General features: G+C 39.3%; 1 pseudogene; it reads right to left on the bottom strand.

Moving 5' to 3' along the window:
• Window positions 1-1916: 1916 nt before the first annotated feature.
• On the bottom strand, window positions 1917-4747 carry LOC131383349 (tigger transposable element-derived protein 1-like; annotated as a pseudogene).
• Window positions 4748-10437: the final 5690 nt, after the last annotated feature.

The following is a 10437-nucleotide window of genomic DNA, read 5'->3' as shown; positions in this document are numbered from 1 at the left end:
TAACATGTGGTGCCTTCTGTTTTAGGCAGCATCAAAATGATCCCGTGCCACAGTGACTATGTCAGAATGTCATTGACCCTGCCTTTGATGCGCACTGATGGGCTTGCCTCTCTCTTTTCCACTTATATCCTTCTTTCCCAACTTCTGGATACCGATCAAATGTCAGGTCAGTTTGGAATCATTGAATGTCATGCTTAGAAAGAACCTTAAAGGTCATGCACTTCAGCAGTTCCCAAACCTCATACCTGGGCTGTTTTCAACATGCGTATTCTTGTATTGCACTTTGCTCAGAGTTTTTTCATTTATTTGTTTGCTATGGAACCCCAAAAACTGCAATTAAAAAAATCTTCCCAAATGTTTTTTTTAACCACTTTGCTTTGAGAAATCCGGATTAAATTCACCTGCTTCCATCCCACCTGATCCTATGTCTGCTACTCAATTCAGTCCACCTGTAAATCTTACCTCCCCTCTCATCACGTACTTGAATCTCTCACGACTCCCTCCACCAGCAGGGCTCTTGGTCAGCCTAAGGATGGTGTTGGTGATGGGGACAGAAGCTCACATGTACTGAGTGCTTACTAATTGTCAGTCACTGAGCTAAGGGCTTTACCTAATTTATCCCACTTAATATATATAGCAATCTCAAGAGACAAATAAGATTACTATCCTCGTTTTCCCTTAAGTCATTGAATTTGCTGTGAACACACTCTTTTCTAGGTTTCTGCTCAGGTATTTCTCCCCTTGTGAGGCACTCCTGCCTACTCCATGGTCTTGGTGATGTGCCTTACCTTTGTGCTTCTGCAACGTCTGTGCTAACTTGGATTCTTCCATATATTATTGGGATGATAATACATTTAACAGCTAAGAGTGTGGAGTTACTCTGCCACTTCCTGGCAATGTGGCTCCGGGCAAGATAAACTTGCTCTGCACATTTTTTTTTCATCTGTAAAATGAAGATTAAAATAGCACCTCCTCTTAGCTCTGATGTGAGGACCAAGGCACAGATGCATGTTAAACACTTAGAATAGAGCCAGGAAGAGGGTACATGTCCCACAAATGTTACCTATAATCTTATTATACCAAATTTTAACTGTCCATCTACTTGTCTTTCCCCTTTGGTAGGCTATAAACATCTTGAAGGCAGAGATTATATCTCATTCAATCTTCTATCTCAAGTATCTACTGCAAAACCAAGCAAACGGTAAGAGCTCAATAATTGGTGGTTCTTCATGTCATCCTTATCTATAAAAGGGTTCAAAATAAAATATCATAAAGACATCCAGCCCACACACTTACTTATTTCTCTGAACATTTACAACATTTCTAAATGATACCACTCTACTGTCAATTAATAAGAATAATTTATTTTATTGTGATATAATTACATGGCCCTATACATTTACCCACTGCTTTGTCTACCAGGCAAACCTAGATTTGAATCTTGCTTGCTTGCTTCTCTTGCTCTCTGTGTGGCATTGGGCAAATCATTGCACCTCTTGGATCCTCATTTTTCTCATCTATAAGATGGAGATGATATAATACATCTTCCTTGCATGACGGTAAAAGGATTAGCAGTGTTGTATGAAGGACATATTGTACAGTGGCTGGGATGGAAAAGATGTCCAGGAAGAGGTACCTATGCTTTCTATTGCATGGAAGGAGTTCACCGCAAATGTTTGTTAATTTAGTCTCGGCCCATGTTTAGTACAGTCGTACACCTCAGAGATATTGAGGGTCTGGTTTCAGATGACTACAATAAAGAAAATGTTACAATAAAACAGTCGCACACATTTTTTGGTTTCCCAGTGCATATAAAAATTGTGTTTATGCTACACTGTAGTCTATTAAGTGTGCAATAGCATTATGTCTAAAATCGTACATACCTTAATTTACAAATACTTTGTTGCTAAAATATGCTAGCAATCATCTGAGCCCTCCTCCAGTCCTCATCTTTTTGCTGGCGGAGGGTCTGGCCTCAATGTTGAGGCTGCTGACTGGTCAAGGTGACGGTTGCTGAAGGTTTATGATGGCTGAGGCAGTTTCTTAAAATAAGACAACAATGAAGTTTGCTGCATTGATGAACTCTTCCTTTCATGAAATATCCCTCTGTATCATGTGATGCTGTTTGATAGCATTTAACTCATAGTAGAATTTCTTTCAAAACTGGAGTCAATCCTCTTCAACTCTGCTGTTTGTATGGTAAATGCACCTGATAGCATTAACTGAAGCACACCCTGAGAATGACCCTGTATGGTAGATGCACCTGAATGTGTGTTCTGAGCTAGGGAATCTGGGAGTGGCCAACCTGGAGATTCATTCCTTGCCTGTGAGGAACATCTGAGTCCTTGTCCCATCTCACGGAACATGGGCCATACAGGGGATTGAGACCCTGAGTTTTGGGTTAAATAGAGGTTGCCCGGTGGAGGTCGTTAAGGGGAGGATATTAAGTGAAAATGCAGTGTAAACTGCATGTTGTTTGCAAACTGTTGTGGCCTTCCTGTCCAGCCCACCACCACTGTACCGTTTCTGTATGTAAGGCTGTTCTCCTGTCCAGCTCTCTGCTACTGAACTCTCTCCCTTGTAAGTAATCCCCTAATAAACCCAACGCCTCATTTGCTGGCTCTGGGTGTCATCTTCAGCTTCTTGAACATGGTGCCTTCCCTATTGAGGTTAATAGGGGTTTGGCACAACACCATTGCTTTATCAACGAAGTTTATGCAATATTCTGAATTCTTTGTTGTCATTTCAGCAATGTGCACAGCACCTTCATTAGGATCACCAGGAGTAGATTCCATCTCAAGAAAATACTTTCTTGGCTGCTCCATAAGAAGCAACATGTCACCTGTTTCAGTTTTATGAGGTTGTAGTAATTCGGTCACATCTTCAGGCTCCACTTCTAATTGTAGTTCTCTTGCTATCTCTACCGCATCAGCAGTTAGTTCCTCTTCTGACATCTTGAACTCCTCAAAGTAATCCATAAGGGTTGGAATAAACTTCTTCCAAACCCCTGTTAATCTTTTATTTTGACCTCCTCTCATGAATTACAAATGTTCTTAGTGGCATGGAAAATGGCAAATCCTTTCCAGACAGTATTCAATTTACTTTGCCCTGATCCATCAGAGGAATCACAATCTACAGCCTTATGAAACATATTTCTTAAATATTAAGACTTGAAAGTTGAAATTACTCCTTGACCCATGAGCTGCAGAACGAATGCTATGTTGGCAGGCATGAAAACAACATTCATCTTGTACATGTCTGTCACAGCTCTTGGGTGACTCCTTGCATTATCAATGAGCAGTAGTATTTTGAAAGGAATCTTTTTTCTGAGCAGTAGGTCTCAACAATGGGCTTAAAATATTTAGTAAGCTATGCTTTAAAGAGATGTGCTGTCATCCAGGCTCTGTTGTTCCATTTTGAGATCACAAGCAGATTAGGTTTAGCATAATTCTTAAGGGCTCTAGGATTTTCAGAATGGTCAATGAGCATTGGCTTCCACTTAAAGTCACCAGCTGCATTTTAGCCTCTAATAAGTGAGTCAGCCTGTCTTTTGTAGCTTTGAAGCCAGACATTGACTTCTCTCTAGCTATGAAAGTCTTAGATGGCATCTTCTTCCAGCACAAGGCTCTTTGATCTACACTGAAAAGCTATTGTTTAATGTAGCCACCTTCTTCAGTCTTAGCTAGATCTTCTGGATAACTTGCTGCAGCTTCTCCATCAGCACCTGCTGCTTCACCTTGCACTTTTATGTTATGGAGATGGCTTCATTGCTTAAACCTTACAAACCAACCTCTGCTAGCTCTAACCATTTCTTCTGCAGTTTTCTCACCTCTCTCAGCCTTCATAAAATTGAAGAGTTAGAGCCTTGCTCTAACTTACGGTTTGGTTTAAGGGAATGTTGTGGCCAGCATGGTTTTCTTTTCTCTTTTCTTTTGTTTTCTTTTCCCTTTCCTTTCCTTTCCCTTTCTTTCTTTCTTTTTTTCTTTTTTTCTTTCTTTCTTTCTTTCTTTTCCTTCCTTCCTTCCTTCCTTTCTTCCTTTCTTCTCTTCTCTTTCTCTTTCTTTCTTTCTTTCTTTCTTTCTTTCTTTCTTTCTTTCTTTCTTTCTTTCTTTCTTTCTTTCTTCTTTCTTTCTTTCTTTCTTTCTTTCTTTCTTTCTTTCTTTCTTTCTCTGTCTCTCTCTCTCTCTTTCTCTTTTTTCCTCTCGTTGCCCAAGCTGGAGTGCAATGGTGCAATCTTGGCTCACTGCAACCTCTGTCTCTTGGGTTCAAGTGATTCTCCTGCCTCAGCCTCCCTAGTAGCTGGGATTACAGGCATCTGCCACCATGACTGGCTAATTTTTTGTATTTTTACTAAAGACAGGGTTTCACCATGTTAGCCAGGCTGGTCTTGAACTCCTGACCTCAAGTGATCCACCTGCCTCAGCCTCCCAAATTGCTGGGATTACAGGCATGAGCCACAGTACCTGGCCGCCAATGTGGTCTTCTATCCAGACCAGTAAAACTCTTGATATTAGCAATAAGCCCGTTTTGGTGTCTTATAATTAGTGTATTCACTGAAAAAGCATTTTTAATTTCCTTCCAGAACTTTTCCCTTGCATTTATAACTTGGCTTTTGGCACAAGAAGCTTAACTTTTGGCCCATTTCAGCTTTTGACATGTCTTCCTCACTAAGCTTAATCATTTCTAGCTTTTGATTTAAAGTTGGAGATGTGTGACTCTTCCTTTCACTTGAACACTTAGAGGGCATCATAGGTTTTTAGTCAGTCTAATTTCAATATTGTTATATTGCAGAAAATATGGAGGCCTAAGGAGAGGAAGATAGACAAGTGAATGGGTGGTTGGTGGAGCAGTCAGAATACACACATTTATTGATTAAGTTCACCATTTTATATGGGCATGGTTCATGATGTCCCAAAACCATTACAAAAGTTGTATCAAAGATCACTGATCGCAGATCACTGTAATAGGTTAAATAATAATGAAAGATTTTGCAATATTGTGAAAATTACCAAAATGTGACACAGAGACATGAAGTGAGCATGTGCTGTCGGATAAATGACACCTACATTGGGGACGAAGAAGTGGGGAGGGGTGAAGGATAAATAACTAAATATTGGGCGCAACATACACTACTCGGGTGATGGGTGCACTAAAATCTTAGGCTTTACCATTATACCATTCATCCATGTAACCAAAGACCATTTGCACCCCTAAAGCTATTGAAATAAAAAATATGTATTAAATAAACTAAAGAAAAATGGCACCTATAGACTTGTTCTATGCAGGGTTGCCACAGATGTTCAATTTGTTAAAAAGAAAATTTGCAGTATCTGAAAACTACAATAAGGAGAAGCACAATAAAACAGGGTGTGCCTGTGCTTTTCATTGACATGAGAACTCTTTTTTTTTTGAGATGGAGTCTCGCTCTGTTGCCCAGGCTGGAGTGCAGTGGCACGATCTTGGCTCACTGCAAGCTCCACCTCCCGGGTTAATGCCATTCTCCTGCCTCAGCCTCCCAAGTAGCTGGGACTACAGGCGCCTGTCACTACACCCAGCTAATTGTTTTGTATTTTTAGTAGAGATGGGGTTTCGCTGTATTAGCCAGGAGACATGAAAACTCTTTTGGGCCTGAAATATTTTGAGTGAAATTTCCTGAAGAGCTAGTATGGTTGAATTGTGTGCCCCTAAAACATGTGTTGAAATCCTAACTCCCAAAACCTCAGAATGAGATCTTTTGGGAAATGGCGTTGTTGCAGATGTCATTAGTTAAGACGAGGTCATTCTGGGGTAAGGTGGCTCCTAATTTGATGTGACTGGTGCCTTATAAGAAGAGGAGAGAGAGATGCAGGGAGAAGAACACCATGTGACAACACAGGCAGATTGGCATGACCTGGCTGCAAGCCAAGGAATCCCGGGGACTGCTGTCACCAGCATATGCTCAGGAGAGGCAAGGAAGGATTTTACCCAGAATCTCACAGGGAGCATGGCCCTGATAACACCTCGGTTTTGGAGTTCTTGCCTCAAGAACTGTGAAAGGATGCATTTTAAATTGCTTCAAGCCGCCTAGTTTGTGGTATTTTGTTATGGCAGCCCTAGGAAATGAACACAAGTACTATGCTAAACTTAATGAGCATGTTTAGCTACTCTACAAAAGTAGCTTTCTTAGAGTTACTCTAGAAAAAAAGAAATATTTGTATTACTCATGAAAATGAGCACATTGAGGTTTTGCACAGGTGATGGATTTTTCTATCCTAGAAATGATTATAGCTATAGAATGACTGGCTGACTTCCAGGGGAAAGAGAGAGAAAAAAACCACCCTATTCGGAGTTTTTTTTTTCCCCCTGAACGTCCAAACTTTTTGTAAAGAAGTTTGGGTCCCAGGAGGACCAAAGAGCTTTCCGTCGTAAGATAAGAAAATTCTGCTTGCATTTACTATTTATGAGTTGTGGCTTCATATTGTCATGTGACCACATGATGCTCTGCTTTTAAGAACCTGCAAATGACATGAGATTCATTATTTTTTCATGTAAAGAGGATGATGGCAAGCTCTGCTGTGTAATACACAACCAGGCTGTCACTCTTTCTCTAGAATTGGTATTAACATCGTCCATTTAGAAGTTAGTGGACTACACGCCATATTCATGAACATAACATTGGACACACAGGAAATATTTGATGGATAGAGCATTCAAGTGTTTAATTGCAGTACATGATTCGTGGGAAAATCTTCAACTCTGAGTTATTTATTTCCTAGTACTAAACTCAGGAGCATATTTTTCCAAGGAAAGCACACATCTAATAAGGAAACCCATTAGCTTTGTTCTCATATTTCTCCTCCAACAAGGGGGCTGCTACCATTTGTGCTGCTAAGTTTGATTCAGTTTCTCAGTGCAAGCAGAATGAAATTGAAATAGTCAAATAAGTTGGAGTAAATACTAAAAATTAACCTTATAGTAATCCAAAGTGTCCTAGAAAAGAATTTAATTTTTTTTTTTTTTTTTTTTTTTTTGAGACGAAGTCTCGCTCTGTCACCCAGGCTGAAGTGCAGTGGCGAATTTGTATGTATTTCTAAAAAGCCTTTCTTCTGGGGGGAAGAAAAATTTTGTGTTTCAGTCTGAAATACTGCTAATTGGAAACCCAGTCCTGTCATGGAAATGCTGCTATGTCCTGTTCTTTGCACACATTCAATGCTAATGTATCCCTCCTGGCCTCAGCTTCAAGGAATGTCTTAAGCTATGGAATGAGGAGCTTCGTCTCTTTTTGTTGGAAGTAATTCCACATTTCCTTGAATCAGTTTTTGGCTCAGGTTACTACTGCACAGTTATGACTATTTTTAGTGTTTATTTTTTTCTTTTATACTTTAACATGTTCCCCAGAATTATTCTAAAATAGCTGAATGATCGTATAATTATTTTCTCTTCTTTTGAAGTTCATCTTCCATTGCTTTTGGTGTTATCTCTGTTCTCTAAAACATTGAATAAAGGACATTCATTCATTCATTCATTCAACTATTGTCTACCACTGGAGTTGGTGAGCAGAGGCTTTCTGCCTGTATCTGTACCATTTGCAGGCTAAGAATGCTTTTTACATTTTTAAATGATTGGGAAAAAATCGAAAGAAGAGTAATATTTTGCGACACAAGAAAATTACATGACATTCAAATTTCAGTGTCCATAAATGAGGTTTTATTGGAACAGGGTCACACTCATCTGTTTACTACTGCTTATGGCTGCTCGTGGCCTGGAAAAACCTCATGGCCAGTCTAGTAACTCAGGACTTCTGCCTCCTTCTCATGGCTCCAAATTTACCAGCACTGCCTCAAGGGCTCGTGTTCCTATGGTGTGCCACTGCCTTGTATCTATTTCTGTCTGGTCTACCCAGCCCCTTTTGTATGATACCCCAGTAGGGCTCTGTATGGCTTGAACCCAAATTTTCCTTTCTGGGTAGATCAGCAGCTCATGATCTAGCTGTATCCACATCCCCATCCAGCCTCATCTGCTAGTTTGGCATCCCACATACTCTCTGTCTGGAAGGTGAGCTTGGACAATGATGAAATAAAAGTTACAATTTAAAAAAAAAAAAAAGAAATGGCTCTCAGGTTGAGTTTCTCTCATCTTCCATTTGTTTAGTTGATGTTTTTTGAAGCTTAAAGGTAGGAGCTTACTTTCATAATTGTTAAATTTCTTCTGATTAGTTTTGGCCCAGTATTGCTGCGTGTGGAGATGTTTTTGAAACTTTATTTTCTTGGCCATTATTCTGCTATTTTTCTTAGAGTTGTCTGTTCTAAAGATTTGTTTGTTTGTTTGTTTGTTTGTTTTGCAGACATGTGTTCTGCATTTTAATCTGATGTATTGATCAAATGTTCAAGAGCACTGATCCCCAAACAGAACTTCATGTTACTATCCTAGAGACTTCTCTCCAATTCAATATTAATCTATTAAGTAACATTCATTATAAATGATTTTTTAAGTAAATGCTAATGTCCATAACAATACATGATTAGAGAAGATTGTCATATGTTTTATAAAATTAAGATAAACTGTGTCTAAGCCCTTCCCTTGCTCCAAAAGCTTAGAAGTTCTCTTCAGCTCTCTGTGAATATAGCAGAGCCAAAAGAGAAATTTTCGGAGTCAGATAGACCTGGGTCCAAACTCTGTGTCTTCTACTTCATCTAGGGAAGTGCTTCTCTACACCTCAGTGTGGTGGTGAGAGTTCTGTGGAATGAGGGGTGCGCTAATAAAGCAATTACATACACACATGGCATTACTAATAGATTTTCCTATAAATGGTAGCTTTAATTATTACCAGTAATGAAATTATTAAGAAAGAAATGAGGTTAGCTTTGGGTGACTTATTCTCAGTAAATTCACACTGGCATCCAGTGGAGAAGAAATTTGTTTCTAAATATCCATACATCAATTTTTGATCATTGGTTCTTGTGGTTTGCATGGGTTCAATACCATGTGTACCGTCCTGGGGTTTCTGCAGTCTATTCTTGGCTAAAGTTTGTTATCCCACATTTCTGACTCCAGTCCTTGTCAAATCTCCTATATACTGAAATTCTTAAATATTACTGATGGCCTTTTTATTTTCAGACCCCCTAGTCCTGCATATAATTGCCTTGAGCATGTGAATATGAACACATGGAAGCAGCCAGATATTTCTGTATAATCTCCTTTGAGGCTTCTCTTCAGCTGAAAAATTGGATATGGGGTTAAGAGCTCTGGATCAGGAGTAAAAACCTCCAAATACTGGTGTTAATTTGCTTCTTAACCAGCTGTGTTACCTGAGATGCGCTGTTTAACCTCTCTTAACACTAGTTTATTCCTTGGTAAAAATAATTGGTTTCTACCAGATGCTGTCGACGAGTTCCTTCTTGTTCTAGAATCTCAAAATCATAAGCAATCTACTGAGACTCTGAGAGAAACCCTTTGAAATGTTTACAGGGAGGGAACATGCATGGAACTATTCAGTAAACACACAAGTTTCCTGTAATGACTGATAAAATCATGGTGGCATGTAGACTCTGTAGGAATTCAGAGAAGAGAGGGATTTATGGGTGTCATATTGTTGGGAATGGATTATCTGGAAGAAGTATAACTGAAAGAGAGAATAGAGATGGAAAAGGGTTGATATCAGAGATTGTTTTTAATTCTTGCAAAATTAAGATAAACTGTATCTAAGCCCTTCCCTTGCTCCAGAAGCTTAGAGGTTCTCTTCAGGTTCTCTGTGAGTATAGCAGAGTCAAAAGAGAAATTTTTGGAGTCAGACAGACCTTGATTCAAACTCTGTGTCTTCCATTTCATCTAGGGAAGTGCTTCTCTACACCTCAGTGTGGTGGTGAGGGTTCCGTGGAATGAGGGGTGCGTCAATAAAGCAATTACATCTTGTTGATGTTTTAATCCTCTCCGGGATGAATGTTAGTGTAAGATGGCTGCCGACCACTCTTTGGAATACTGCCTTGACCTAATCTCAGAAATGGGCAAGATGGTGCCAATTATTTCCAAGCACACCATTTTGAGACAATATGTAATTTTAGTTGGAGTGAAATAACATTCAACAAGTATAGCTATTTTGAAATGGTCCTCTGGCCTCAGAAAATTTCTGAATATTTCTTTTTAGCAACTTTTGAAAGCAAACAACTCAGATAATTGCTACTAAGTTTTTGCTTCTTAATGCTCAATCAAGGTTGAGAGAACAAACTGTGGAGTGATAGATGGTATCAACTTAGGGTGCTCTTTTGAGGGATGCAGTGAAATATGGTCGTTGGGCATATAGGTTCTGGACACATTGGTTTTAACCGAATGAAGTTAGAGAAGTAACTTAACCTTTTAACCTCAGTTTCTTCATTTTTAAAATGGCCTTAACATAAAACCCATAACTATTTTGTTAGGGTGAAATGTGTTATTACCTACAGAGCTTACACTAGTTGTTGG

Source organism: Hylobates moloch, unplaced genomic scaffold (genome assembly GCF_009828535.3).
Source record: "Hylobates moloch isolate HMO894 unplaced genomic scaffold, HMol_V3 SCAFFOLD_4, whole genome shotgun sequence".
Lineage (NCBI taxonomy): Eukaryota > Metazoa > Chordata > Mammalia > Primates > Hylobatidae > Hylobates > Hylobates moloch.
This window is presented reverse-complemented; position numbering and strand designations above follow the sequence as displayed.